Here is a 16,591-nt window from a genome sequence, read left to right on the forward strand (position 1 = left end):
ATAGGTACAATATGAAATGCATCTAGAGGATTTAGAGGTCAACATTTCATCCTCTATAGTTGGCAGTAGGAACCATGAGGTTCCAAATACACAAAGGGATACTTGGGAGTTTGTGGGAGCTGCTAGCAAGAGTACTAGATAGTGGAGACAACTAGCCAAGTTCAATGACTATGTGGCATTTGTTAGTCAATTGGTATATAGTGAGCCTTCTAGCTATTAGGAGGCTGCAAAGCATCAGGTATGGAAAAATGCTATGGTTGAGGAGTATTCCTCAATAATGCAGAATGATGTCTAGGAGGTAGTTCCTAGACCAAAAGATAGAGTAGTAGTTGGATCACACTAGATCTATAAGATAAAGCATGATGCAGATGGTAGCATCTAGAAATACAAGGCAAGGTTTGTGGTCAAGGGGTTCTCTCAGAAGGAGGGAATAGACTACGAGGAGACATTTTCTCGAGTGGCCATGAATACTTCTATAAGAGTTGTGATCTCATTTGTAGCATAGATTGGATGGCAAATCCATCAAATGGATGTCAAGACAACATTCCTTAATGCTGAGTTAAAGAAGGAGGTATACATAGAGCAGCCAGAAGGCTTTGTAGCACACAATAAAGGGACCCACGTGTGCAGATTGAAGAAAGTACTATATGGATTCAAGCAGGTTCCTAGAGCATGGTATGAGTGCATTGATACATACTTGCAGGGAATGGGCTTTGTGAAGAGTGAAGTGGACGCTAATCTCTACTACTTGGTGGTTTGGGGTGAGATTCTCATTCTTGTTCTTTATGTGGATGACTTGTTTCTTATAGGTTCACTAGGGCTCATAGAGGATTGCAAGAGGGACCCTGCTGAAGAGTTTGAGATGAAGGATTTGGGACTTATGCATTATTTTATAGGTATGAAGGTATGGCAGATTGATGGAGAGATTTTCCTTGGTCAAGGGAAATATTGTGAAATCTTGAAGAGATTTAGGATGGAGGATTACAAAGCCATGTCTATACCCATGATCATGAATTGGAGGAAGGTATATACATCTAAGGAGAAGGATGTAGATCCCACCTTATATAGATAGTTGATTGGTTCGCTTATGTATTTGGTCAATATTAGGCCAGATATAGCATTTTCAATAAACTCTCTTAGTCGGTTCATGGTTGAACCAAAGAGAATGCATTGGACAACAGCCAAGCATGTATTGCATTACTTGCATGGTATAGTTGAGTATGGGATCAGATATGTCCAAGGTGAAGGTATCGGGTTAATAGGGTATATTGATGTAGATTGGGCAGGATGTAGAATGAACAAAAGGAGCACTTTAGGGTGTTCTTTTAGATTGGGATCGGGAGTTATATCTTGGTTTAATAGGAAGCAAAAGTCTATGGCTCTGAGTTTAGTAGAAGCAAAATACATAGCAACTAGCATGGTAACATGTGAAGCTACATGGCTTTGGAAGTTGTTAGTAGTCTTTTTTGGTCAGAAGGTTAAGACTACTATGATACATTGTGACAATCAAAGTTGCATCAAGTTGTCTGAGAATCCAGTATTTCATGATAGGTCTAAACATATAGATATCAGGTATCACTTCATTAGGTATTGTGTACAATGAGGTATTGTTCAGCTACAATACATACCTATAGAAGAGCAAGTAGTAGACATTTTGATGAAGGCTTTGGGGAAGGCCAAATTTATCTTCTTAGGAGATAAGATGGCTGTCATGTAGAACAACTTCCTCACTAAGAGGTAGTGTTAATTATTGGTAGTTGGACAGCTATTATTTCTGACCTAGAAATAACAATAGTATTTATGGGTAGCTTGGACAACTATTCGTCCTTACCTAAAAATAGCAACATTAGTTATGGGTAGTTTGGATAGGTGTTTGTCCACTTGCTGAGAATTAGTAAATGGTTGTTATCCAAGGATAATTATTTACTAATTTAGTGAGTTCCTTTTTGGGTACCTTGCAACCAATTCTATTATTGGCTATTGAGTTATCTTAATCTTAGTTGTTTGTTTGATTTAATCTTGGCCATTAGTTTTCCAATAGAGTAGTATAAAATGGGGTCATTGGGTCATTTTAAAAACAACTTTTGTAGAAGCATTTGCAGTGATAGCAAATTGTCTTGCAGTGTTAGCAAGGGCACAATGTTAGTGTGGGAATAGTAGTGGTCAGAGTTCTGCCAGTAAGAGGCAAGGAATTTTGTATCTCTTGATTTGCTGAAGTTTAATATAATTCCTCATCTATAGAACTGGTTTTCCCTTATGGATTTTTCTAGGGACAATTTGTCCATAAATATTGTGTTCATTGTGTCATGAATTTCTTTCTATAATTTTTATTGTTGAAGTTGCAGTTGTGTTATTTTTTGATATTAAGTTGCGAATTTATTTCCAATAGTTTTATAATCATTTACAATAGGAGATTAATAATCAGTGACTGCAATAATATCTTGTATACTTCTATTGAGCTCTTTAATTATTAGTTCTCCAACATCTAATTCTCCATCTTAGTTTGCATTCTCCATGCCAACATTCTATATTGTCTCAAAATCCCATTTTTTTCCATCACTCTCATCTAGTTGCCTCTTAAGATCAATTACACACTCACAACTATTCTTTATTAACATTGTAATCTTCTTGAACAAAATTCTTCTTCTTTTCTTCATATTTTCTACTTATTCCGTTCTCATCTATAAACCTCCATAAATCCATCTTCTAGTTAGACATGTTAGAATAATTATGTCATTATTTATCCTCTGATTCAATGAAATGATGTGGAATTTGAAAGCATCACCATTTGAATTATTTGGCTCAACTTGTTTACGGTCCTCTTTGCACATGCTCTCTGTAAGGTTTTACCAACTTGATGCAACAACTATTTCAACCTTATCTTTTCACATTTCATCAACCAATTATTTGATATGTCCATATTCATTAAAATATCCATTTCATACCATTGTTTTTTATTATTAAAAGTAGTGAGAGGGTGCTGACCCTTGGTACAAACAATAACCACTAGGTAATATTAGAAATAAACTAGATATAAGGAATCTCAACTAAAGTCTACCTTTGTCAAAAATAATGCTTCGAATCCAAAAAACCCACCAACCATGATCCACATAGCTAAGGATCAGCATGGGACCAGCCCCCATACTAGTAGCATTCTTAAACCAAAAGCAAGAACAAAGACCCCAAAAGAGTCCTTTAAAACAAACAATAACCATCTGTCATAGTAAGGGAAAAAACAAAGAGGGGGAGACAATCTTGTCCTCAAAAGACAAGTCTAGTAACCAATCTCAGGCAATAGATAGCCTTTTCTTCTTTCACCAGCAAAGCCAAGCAATGGATAGTCCGTTCTTCTTTCACCATCATACATAGGCAAAGATGGTATATTCTTCTACCACCATTGTTGCCAAAGGTCCATAGCCACCAGAACCACCAGTTCTAATCAGTAATGCCAAAAATATTCCATCCCACAACATACTCCCTACCCACTTCAATAGAAAAGGGATCCGCCTCAATAGAAACTATGGGAGGAAAGATTAGAAACCCATTTTTGGGGTAGAAAGACCATGCAACAAGGGCAGCCCCACTACCAACCCCTTCAACATAGGTTATCTCAAGCACAAAAATCATAAGCATGAACTCTAGCTTGATTGGATTCAAAAGGAACTTCAGAAAAAATATAGAAGAAGAACACAATAAACTCCAAGTTCCCCACTTAGGAGGAGTATTCCTCACTAGTAGATGAGTAACAAGAACAATCAATCCAACATAGCCTCCTTCTACATGTCAAAAGAAAGGGATCCTACCTCAATAGGGATAATGTGGAGGAAGAGACTCCAAAGCGAGGCCTTCTTCACCACTCCACCATTCAAACATTGACATTATGAGACGGATTTCCTCACCCAATATCAACCACATCCACACAACATATGACCACCTCAGTAAGAGTTGTGTGGTAGATAAAAAATAGTAGGACCCATCCCTCAAAGAAAAAAAGCCATATGAAGGTGCCTTTGAAAGCCAAGGTGAGATTTTACCCCAATAGAAAACTCCAGGGGTAATGTAGGCCCCAACACAAATTCCTCCCGAGAATCCAAATGAGGAAGATTTGGAAACTACGAAGCACCCCAATAAATAAATTTGCACCTAGCCAAAAGTAAGGAACCATAAAGGGCCCCTAAGAGCTAACAACAACTACTACACAACCAAAAGGAAGGCCAAATAACAAAGCCCACTCAAGGATATGAGAAATATGCACCTTTAAATTCATAAAAAGAGCACCAAAGCTCAATAAACAAACATAATGGATAGATCCATCACTACCAACTGCTAACCCATGAAAGAGTCCCCATATCTAACAAACCCAAAAGTAGAGCACCCTTAGAAGAACCATGAAGGAGAAATAACATGATTTCTAAAATGAAAAAACAACGAGGGCATCACCAAGGAAGGTCCCCCACTATTCCAATGGGACAAAAATAACACCAGAGATCCTCCCTCCATAAAGAAATACCTCTTAGAAGCAAGCATCCCCTAGGTCATAAAATCCTTTGGAAGAAAGAAACATGGTCCCTATCCCTACAAAAACCACTCCAAAACCATGCAAGAACAAAGGACACATAGGTTTGAGAAGCATCCTCCATTTGTTTGGCTTGACATCCTCAAATTCCTCATCGCCACCATTGATGGCCCCCTCACCTAAAGAAAACCTAGCTTGCCCCAAGCTCATCATGATTGGAAGAAATGTTGAATCATGTGTAAGTCCAATTTTACTTTCTTAACATTGTTACCCTTGTCTTTTAAACTTCATTTATCTTTTGTATTCCCTTTGCCAGACATGTTCTCGTTGTAATTTTGTTCTCTTCTTCACATGTTTCAATTCAATGTCTTCTCAAATGTTATTCCACTATTAACTCTTCAATATCTCTCTAATGGATATTATTCCTTTGAGAGGTTCTTTTAGAAATATACCCTACAATATCATATTTTTTCATCTTCTTAACCTTCCACACTTTGGTGTGCATAGTTTTTACAAAGGTATTTTAAAATTTTCCATTGCTCCCCATAAGAAATGATCTAATTTATGATTTAATTTTTATATACATGTCTACTCTCTTTCCATATCACCTTATAATCTTATTTGAAATTAGTCCTCATCATGGTTTTCATCCTTCTGCACCAATTTATTAGAATAATAATAATAACAACATGTTCTTTACACTTTAACTTCCACCTCTCACCAAATGATTTATTTTAAAACCTTACTATTACAATAATAGCCCTTCCATGGCCTTCCACATCTTATCTAACATATTTGCACACTTAATTCTAAATTTATGTTCAAAATCAATACTTTTTCTTTTATTTATCTCTATAGTAGCTTGTTATCTAGATTACCTCTTATTATTAGCTTCACCTCTTATAAAAAATTTCATTTTGTGAATGTATTTTTTCATTCTCTATAGCATCTTCTCCTAAGAAATATAAAACTCTAGGGTTCTCTTATTTCTTCATTTCAATATTCGAGAATATTAATACCATCCTATTCATTTCGAGATGCTCTACAAAGTACTTGTGCATATGGTATCCTCATGTCATCTATGAAACCCATTATAACTTGTTTCCTTTTATTTTCATCCCCAATACTTTTTAAAGGTTCCTTACTTTCCACTTTCTCTCATCATCTTCACAGTGTGATTTTTTCTATTAGTTCAAAGCCTCTCATAAATACTTTTAAAAAAATAGTAAATTAAAAATATATCAACATGTCTCCATGAGCATATCATTCATAGATTTTTTTTGTCTCTTCTTGACTTCTTCTTTTGAGTGCTTCCTTTTACATTTTTTCTTCACCCTATTTCTTTCTTATTTCTCTTGTTGTTCTCCATAGTGAGAAATTTCTTCAACACTTTTGGTGTACATTATGCTCTTGATAACTTTTAGTTTTTATAGCCCTTTGCTTTTTTTTTTTTTTTTCACACTCTCCTTTTTCTCACACTCAATTCAGCCATACTTTTCATTATTCTTTTCTTTGCAAAACTTTTTGTAGGCCATTTCACCTTGTTTCCTATTAGACAATACCATACATACTCTTGACTTCTTTACTAAAGACACTCCATTACCATAATCTTACACTTATCAACATATTTGTCAACCCTACTAGTTTTTTTTCAAGCTCAACATAATGTCTTTACTTATTGGCTTACCTCATCTCCTTCTTAGTAAACCTTTCTTTCCTTATTTTCCTTGAGTTCTTCATACCATTCCTAAGACTCCTTCCTTATTCTATTTCCCACTTCTTGGTACCTTTTCAATCTAGAACAAATGAAACTTATTAGAAATATAGGAACATAAAATGATATTACTCTCACATATCTAAAACAACTGATTTCCTTGCCTAGATCTTTTCGGCTTCTATACAAGTTGATGGAGAAGCACTTAGCTCCCCACTCCTCCTCCCACCCCCCACCCGAAAAAAAAAACAAAAAAAAAAAAATTTATATCCTCATATCATAGTTTAGGGATTAGCACAAAATGTATATATTTTTAAGACATACTGAAATAAGTACCTTCTCAATGCTTCCTATCAAATTTGAACAATAACTTTGCCAGTAAAATCATAGTTCTTAGATAAAAACACCAAATGAGGATTTTATAAACAATATTTATAGAGAGTAAAAAAATGAACATACATAGGAAATAAATAGCCTATTCAACTTAAATCACAAACAATAAAAAAAAGTCATTTATTTATTTACTCAAATTCCTACATGAGGATTATAGAAACATAAACTTTCTTTGTCCTATGTAGACCTAGTATTTGTCAACCCTATCCTAGCTTTTAGCTCTCTAGATTGATTCTGCTCTATATTATTTATTATTTATACACTTATGTTGTTAATCATAACATTAGACTTGTTGTTCATATAGTCAGTGTCTCAATCCTTTGAACATATAGCCTAATCCAAAATCTACTTTTTCCACATTAATTTTCTTCTAATATTTTTATTTCTTTACTACACATGCCCTATCAATTTTGGGTTGCTTTTATTTTCTTTTTTGCTTTAATATATCCTTGATCTTTTTTAATGGGCCTTTTCTCCCCTAACACTATGTGCACCCTCCACCATCTGGAGTCATTGATTCAAGATTAAAATAAGGGATGATTTTTTACCTCCTCCTTTTCTAAAAAAACCTTTCTTTCTTTTCTCAAAATGGATTTCTCCAATTTTCTTGACTAACCTCTAAAACACAATCAACCTTCCCTTTTTATAAATATAACCAATAACTAAATTAGTTTAACTAATAAGTTCAAACTTGTAACTGTTGGTGGTTATTTTGAATAATAATACTTAATTTTTCTTCTTATCCCTATTTTTCCAAGAAAGATGTAACAAATGAACACATGAAAAAAGAACCTTCTCTTGCAACCAAAGTTGTATAAGAGTAAATCAACATTTGAAGATAGATTTAAGTTCCTACATCATTGACACCATCTGCTACTAATGAAAGCTTGAGATTACAAGGTTCTTCTTTAAAGTGGGGCCAATTTTTTTCTATCTTTAAATGCAAAACCATCTACAAGCATTTGTATAATGACATCTTGACTTTTATTGCATGCATGGTAATCTATAAATTATGCCAAGCTAGTACACCTGAATAATAGTTCAAGATGTGGAATAATGAGAATGTACCAAAGAACCTTGTGAGTCACCATTTTTGTTATTTGATCTGACCGATATCTACTAATATGAAAATCAAGGCTTTCTTTTGCAGATTTATATTGTTTATGATATAGAATGTGATCATTGGGACATGCATGTATTGTCTAATACTTCATTCCAATTTGATTCATAATATTAGAAAATTCTCGGTATGAACGAGGTAGAATTTTTTATGGTGGTTAAAAAAATTCATCTATCAACCTACAAAAATGAGTATGATTTGTTAATATAAAGAATAGTAATGGTATGCTAACATTGGAGATGAAAAAAATGGCATACCTTAGCATACATACTACATTAGATAAACCATTCATAACCTTCAAGTTCAACAACATTATAGCGGAGAGAAGAGTTTTTTGGGAGCCTTGCTATGGGGGCTCATATGCCTTCTCAATTATATGTATATCAAGACCATCTTCATCATCATTATGAAATGCGCTAGTACCATCATCATGATCATCTTGATTAGTTGTGCCTATACCATCTTCTTTAATCATGTCCTCTAGCACATTACTAGCTACACATTTACAATCATATTCAATTTTCTTCTCTGTCATAGGATCATCTTCTTACATGGGAGCATTATCCTTAGCTTGGATATTCACACCTCCATGTTCCTCTAGTTGGAAATCCACTTTCACCAATTGACAAAATTCATGCCCCCCTTCAATGTGACCATGTTGCCTACAAGGACTTTGAGATCCTATTATTAGAATTCCTCAATTCTTTAAGCCCCTAAACTTTTTACAGGGACAATTACATTTATCAAATTTTCTTTAGAATCGAGACCAAAAATCTAGAAATTGTCTCATTATTTTATTTTGGGTTCATACTGCCATTTGTGGTCTTTTCTCACAAGAAAATATTTGGGCTATAAATATACAAATTTTAAACATACAAGCATTAGTATTATCTTGTATATAGTAAAAAATAATAAAATATTACAAGATTATACAAGATTTACAAATACACACAAAAATTGTACTCACAAGATTAGGCCAACCGGTTTGCACATTCATTCCTAAATAACTTAGAGAGAAAATTACTCTAAAATTTTTTTGGCATTAAGTTACTATTTCCATTAGTGACAACACTTATCTATATTAGTATAGCCACCGAGCTCAGCACTCAGTTTCCTACACTCACTGAGCTTAGAAGTGTTCATCAGTTTACACCGAGCATCTTAGTATCCACCGAGAATCTTAGTGTCTACTGAGTAGTCAGACTATGTCATGAGAATTCAGTGTAAACCGAGCAAGGAAGTTATAATGTTTACTGAGTAAAGCAAGGTAAACTTAGCATGGAGTATCTATCGAGTAACACTATGTCTACCGAGGAACACTACATCTACCGAGTCACTAGTGGTCACCGAGTTCAGAACTATGTTGAGTGATTAGTATGGACCGAGCCTTCACTTCTACCAAGTGCATGATGATGTCAAGTAATGCGGTGGACACTGAGTATCAGAAGGTCACCAAGTCAGTTTAGTGAACCCAAATTATTTACTATTAGGTCAACTCAGTAACATTTTGTTCACTTGTGTTTTGGCCGACCTTGCAATTGCAATTATTGGAATGATATATATGTAATGTATTATATCATTTGAAATAGAAGGTATGTATCAAGGAATGGACATATAATGCTTTGAGAAGAATAAATTTGAATCAGCAGTAGAGCAGAATATTCAACAAGGTCTACAAGGAGCAGTAAAGATTCATCAGTCATGAAAGGTGATCTATACTTCAAGGATCTAATCAGCAATCAAGTTTGTAAGTAGATCCATTGTTTCATCCTAATAGGTGAATCAATTTTGTAAATCCTTTAACAAGGTAGACTTAACAGTCTTTGTATAAATATCCTAACAGAGTGCATACTTTAGTGTATTTTTGTAAATCCTCTAACAAGGTGGACCTAGCAGTCCTTTGTGCTCCTAATAGGGTAAATCACCAGAAGTGGTCAATGTAAGCCTTAACAGGCCAACTTTATACTATAGTGCTAAAGTTTTGTGGGTATCATCCCCACCCTAGTTTTACTTTCTATTTGGAAGGTTTCTGGGTTACCAAATCACTGTATACATGTGTTATGAATGTTTGATCTCTCATATATGCAGTAGATTAGATGAATGAATGGTGAATAATATATGGTTAAAGTGTTGAATTGTTTAAAGTTTTAAAGTTACTAATTCACCCCTCCCCTCTCAATAACCTGTCATATCTTGAATATTTCCAATAGAATTCCACTAAAGGAAACACTATTAAATTATTCTTGAACTCGTATTTGTATGAACTTATAACAAAAGATAAATAACTTATACCATACCAATGATAGCTTCTTGCAAGAATAATACCATAGTAACACTACCATGGGGGATGGGGGAATAGTGGGACAAGTTTCTAGTATGGGGGGATGGAGGGGCCTTAATTTGGGGACAACAATGGGGGACCAGTGGGGTCGTATATACTATACATATGGTAATTAATATGCTAGTTATGAAAATATGTATTGCAATATAAGATATAAAGATGTAAAAGAGTAAATATTTGAACATTGCATTGAATTGGAACATCAAAAATTGAACATAAATAGTCAAATCAGAAAATAGATAACCCATAGATGTCCCCCCATGCTCGGTGGAGGTGGTTGAATCTAGTGGCATTGCTAGGGACTAGAGAATGGAGTCTCCAAGTCCTTGATGCATCCCTGTACATGTTGTATGGTGCAAAAAGGGGGAGGGGGGAAGCATCCCCATGTTACCATGACCAATATAGTAACTGAGACACCAAAGGTCTCTCTTTTTACTCTTGTAAATCTATTGATGATTTTGCAGGCATTAAAAATGGAAAGGACAAATAGTAGTAGTGTCGTCCACATGCAAACCCATCCTGCCCATGTGAGAAATAAACTCTTATCCAAACCATCCATATCTTTGGAAAAATTACACTTATGTATACATAATAGCTATGGGTTTTTCATCTCCCAAAATAGTTGTGTAACCTATTTGTAGACTTACTCTTGTTGACATTTCAGTCAAGTTTGTTTATTAGTGACACATACACACACTTAATCAGACAGCTAACAACTATTGAGATTATTGTACAGTTAATAGTGTTAACCAAGTAATTCAGGCTTTACTGATTTCTATAGTTGCTACCAAGTACCAAGGACATCATTTAGTTTGCACCAAGTAGTTGGTGATTATCAGTGTAAACCGAGCTTCATAGTTCTTACCGAGTTTCTTAGTGCAAATTGAGTTTGTAGTTTTAGTGATGTGAATTCAGTGTTGACCAAGCTATGCAATGTCAACCAAGTGATTCAGTTTATATCGAGCTCATAGTGATAGTGTTGACCAAGCTATGCAGTGTGAATCAAGTGATTTAGTTTATATGCTAAGTTTTACAGTATTCACTGAGTTAGCAGTGCAGATTGAGTTTAGACTACTTGGAAGTAATTAGTATAAGTCAAGCTTCTACATCTACCAAGTGCATGATGATGTTGAGCATTGACAATGATTGCCAAGCATCATAACCTCACCGAGTTTGTCTTCAGAACTTGAGTACTTGCAATTGGGCCGACTTTGTATATTTTGGTGAAACTTGTAGTGTAGCCAAATTTGCTGATTTTTAAATTGGATTGGTATATATGTAATGTATTGAATCACATCCAAGAGAGGTATCATAAAAGTATAAAAAGGGAAGAAGTGAAAAGTAAAAGACTACAATAGTATAAGGAGTAGCAAAGATTTATCTATCACAACAAGGTGATCATTACACTCAAAGGAATCTCATTTAGCAATTCAAGTTTCAGATCAAAGATCATCCACTAGTTCATCCTAACAGGTGGAATAGTTACATCCTTTCACAAGGTAGACTTAATAGTCTTTTTTAAATCTCTATATCGAGTGCATACTTCATTTTATGTTTGTAAATCCTTTTGCAAGGTGGACCTAGCAGTCCTTACTTCTCCTAATAGGGAAAATCATCAAAAGTGATCATTGTAAGCCTTAACAAGCCAACTTAATACTATAGTACTAGAGCTTGTGGGTATCATCCCCACCCCAATTTTATTTTATATTTAGAAGGTATCTAGGGCACCATATTGTGAGTCAAAGTCTAATGAATGTTTTAATGCTTCCAATTTTTCATGCATTCAATTAAATTAGAATATTCATGAAGCATTAATTGGTAAATAAATATTAAGTTTTAATAGTTATTGATTCACCCCTCCACTCTCAATAACTTAGCCTATCATATATTTCCAAAAATTGGTATCAGAGCTTTGTGGTTCTCAGAGACAAAGTTTAACAACTTGAGCAAAGATCAAAGGCTATGGAAGTATTCAATCTTAATAAGGCTATTGACAGTGAAAAGCTAGATTTGGAATTGGCTATTGGGCAACTCAAGAAAGAAAAGGAACAACTCTCTCAATCCTTGAAAAGAAGAAAAGATCTTACAATACAGATGAATGAAAAACTCTACAATGAAGAAAGAATTGAATAAATTAATTCATAAAGTAATTTAGATAAAGCTAATGAGGCAATTAGAGAACTATTAGAAAAGAATGGCACACTTCAAGAAGAAGTAAGAAAGTTGAAAAGAGAGCAAGAAATTCAGTGAGTAAGTTGTGTGAAGTCATGAAAGAGAAAAAAAAGACAAAAGAAGAGTTAGAAGGAAATAATAATGAAATTTAACATCTATCCCTTCAATAGATAGAATTCATTAATCAGCTTACTAATGCAAATGAAGAAATCATGAATTTAAGATCAGAGAATAAAAGATTGCAGAATGATCTAAACACTGAAAATAAAACAATGAAAGGATGATGAAATCTCAAGCAAACATGGATCAACTAAATGAGAAAATCCAATATAGAAAAAAGGGAAAAGAAAGAATTGGATATATAGAAGAAGGTGAATCTTCCAAGCAAGGAACTCAAAAGAATCAAAGACCTACTTGTAATCACTGTGGTAAGTTAGGTCATATATCAAACAAATGTTGGAGTAATCATAAAACTAAATTCAATGGAAAATGCTACAATTGAAATAAGCATGGTCATAGAGCTAATGAATGCAAAGAGAAACCTAAATTTGAGGAAAAATGTCACAAATGCAAGAAATATGGGCACATATATTCTGAATGCAAAACTAAGATATTGAATCCAGCAGAACAAATTGTAAAAGCTATATTTGGTTGGGACTACAACACTTGGTGCAGATGTCATTACTATGGAGAATTTGGATACATTGGAATAAACTATGTAAAACATGACATGAGGACAAGAGACACCATTAGAAGATGTTTTATTTGTATATAACTTGGTCATCTTGCCAAGAACTATATGAACATTGGAAGAATTGAAGATGAAAAGAAATCCAAGGCTAATAAAATTAGAAAGAAAATGAGATAGTAGGGGATTCCCAAATCTTCTGAGAATGCAAGTCCAAGCAATGAAGCACATGTCACTCAAGCATTGGGTGACTCAAGAATTTCTACTTGATCTCCCACAAGGACAACTGTAACTAAGATTCTGAAGCAAACATCCTACATTAGTTCTAGGTAGCAAAAAGGAAAGATCCATATCAGTATTCAAGATGCAAAGGGATCACTAAGTATCTGAAGAAATTCTAAACATTAGTGAGTGAGGCCAGGTTGCAAGACCCTGCCGAGAAAGGCTGGGAGTAACTAAGTTGCTATGTGGATATCTAGTCATGAATGATCCTATTGAGCAATTAATGCAAGTTGAGTGGAAGATAGTCTGTCATCAACCAAGTGAATGTACCAAAGCATTTATGGCGATCAAAAGATGCAATTTTATAAAAAGGGCAAAATCAAATTCATTTGTCATCGTGAATTTTCAAGAGCTATTTGCAGAGAGAGATCTCCATGCATCAAAGTGATCTATGCAAATTGTTGTTAAGATTTTCTACATTTTTTTGAAACCCTACCGAGAAATGGCATCCTCTAGAAGAAAGATAAAAAAAGGGTCTGAAATGTTGGTTCGAGGTGTTGAATGGAAGGCACTAGATTTCAAGCTTAGTCCAACTATTGCGGAAAGCCTTGATCTCAATGGAGCACAATCTCAGATTCCATTAAAGTTACTTCTGATAAATGATATTTGCTTGCATTTTCAATGTTCTATCCAAGGCATAGGAACCCTAAAAATGGATGAAACATTGGAGAAGTTGTGTGAATGGTGTGTTAAAACTAGAGCATCAACACTTGGAAGCAAAGGGTTTGACCCACATTCCACACATGCCCCAAATTTTTTAGATAAAATGGATAAGGTTTATCCTTACCTATGTACACAACTAGCAATTATGGTTGGAACATCCTATTTTGATAACAAAGAAAATGTTTCATCGAATCATAGGACTTCCAATGTTGACAAAGGGAAAAACCACCAAAACCCTAAGTTGGGTGGAACTAGAGAAGAAAACCCTTACTGAATGGGATGGAAGTGGTATGAAGATTAGTTGTGTTACTGATATGGAGCTAAAATTTGGAATTCATGTAATTGCATACAAGCAAGGTGTTGCAAGAAAACTAGGACAAGACAATGTCACTAATTCTAAAGGTACATTCTAATTTCTTATCACATTTTGGAATAACCATGTAGCATACACTTTTTCCATTTATGTCAAAAAGGGGAAGAAGATATATATAACATGTAAAGCATACTATAAAAGGGGAGATGTAATATAAGATGAAATAACAAGGAGAAGATGAGAAGATGTATATAATGAAAAGTATATTGTGTATCTATATATATATATATATATATATATATATATATATATATGGAGGAGCACCATCATATTATATACATGTACAAATATTCAGATAAACATCTCTTACCAAAGAAAAATTAAAAAATCTCAAAAATAGAGTATGATACTGAGTTAAAGACACAAGATGAAGACTTAATATTGTTTGAAACATTTTGAAAATTCAATTTTTATTGATAAGTGTTCTTGTCACTAATGCCAAAGGGGGAGATTGTTGACATTTCATTCAAGTTTGTTTATTAGTGACACACACACACACACACACACACACACACACACACACACACACACACACACACACACACACACACACACACACACACACACACACACACACACACACACACACACACACTCTTTTAATCAGATAGCTAAAAACTACTGAGCTTAGTGTATAGTTAATAGTGCTAACCAAGTAATTCAGGCTCTACTGAGTCCTACAGTTGCTACCGAGTACTAGGGACATCATTCAGTTTTTGACGAGTAGTTTGTACCAAGTTGGTGATTATCAATGTAAACTAAGCTTCATATAGTGCTTACCAAGTTTCTCAGTGTAAACTGAGTTCTATAGTGGTTACTGAGTTCATGGTTTCAGTGATGTGAATCCAATATTGACTGAGCTATGCAATGTCAACCAAGTGATTCAATTTATATCAAGCTCATAGTGATAGTGTTGACCGAGCTATGCAGTATGAATTAAGTGACTCATTTTATATGTCGAGTTTCATAGTATTCATCGAGTTCAGGCTACTTGGAAGTGATTAGTATGAGCTAAGATTCTATTTCTATTGAGTGCATGATGATGCTAAGTGTTGAAAATGGTTGTCGAGCTACCGAGCATCAGAACTTCACCGAGTTTGTCTTTAGAACCTGATTACCTATAGTTGGGCCGAATTTGTGTATTTTGATGAAACTTGTATTGCAGCTAACTTTGCTGATTTGTAAATTGGATTGGCATACATGTAATGTATTGAATCACATCCAAGAGAGGTACCATAAAATTATAAAAAGGGAAGAAGTGTGAAGTAAATGGATGTACAACAATATAAGGAGTAGTAAAGATTTATCTATCATAGCAAGGTGATCATCGCACTCAAAGGAATCTCATTCAACAAATTAAGTTGTAGATCAAAGATCATCCACTAGTTCATCCTAACAAATGGAATGGTTAAATCCTTTCACAAGGTAGACTTAACAGTCTTTTGTAAATCTCTTTACCAAGTGCATACTTCATTGTATGTTTGTAAATCCTTTTGCAAGGTGGACCTAGTAGTCCTTATTGCTCTTAACATGGCAGATCATCATAAGTGATCATTGTAAGCCTTAACAGGCCAACTTTATATTGCAGTACTAAAGCTTGTGGGTATCATCCCCACCTTAGTTTTACTTTCTATTTGGAAGGTTTCTGGGTCACCATATTATGGTTCAAAGTGTTATGAATGTTTTAATGCTTTAAGATTTTCACACATGCAATTAAATCAAAATATTCATGAAGGATTAACTAGAAATTAAAGATTAATTTTTAATAGTTACTGACTCACCCCTCCCCTCTCAGTAACTTAGCCTATCATATATTTCCAACAACTTAGTCATAAGGAATTGTGGTAAGAAAAATGTTTAGTGTAAACTATATCAAAGAAAATTATATTAAACTAACTACATAGACTTAAAATAATATCAATCGCATTGTAATCATAAAGAAATAATATGACAAAATGAAATTTGTAGAAGAAACCCAACTTAAGGGAAAGAAGAAAAAATTTGAAACAATGATTCAAGTTCACTGAATCTAATATAGACTCTTCAGCCAATTCTTAGGGAACTAACATTATAATCTAGGTATTGTTAGCTAGTAGGGTTTACAGTTGGCATAAATTCCATGAGAATGGACTAATTGTATTAGTGCAAGCACAAAGTAGTTCACATTCATCTTCAAGGCTATGCAAGTAGTATTATAATGTATCTTATCAACCTTGGGATAAGAAATTAGTTATGTTAAGGATAAACATTTATCTTGGTTGAGAAGTGTCTCTTTGTGATCAAATAATTTTGATATTTGGTGATCAATAATAAAATGATGCCTCTTAGT

This window comes from Cupressus sempervirens, chromosome 8 (assembly GCF_028749045.1).
Source record: "Cupressus sempervirens isolate cs-2001-9-10 chromosome 8, ASM2874904v1, whole genome shotgun sequence".
Classification (NCBI taxonomy): domain Eukaryota; kingdom Viridiplantae; phylum Streptophyta; class Pinopsida; order Cupressales; family Cupressaceae; genus Cupressus; species Cupressus sempervirens.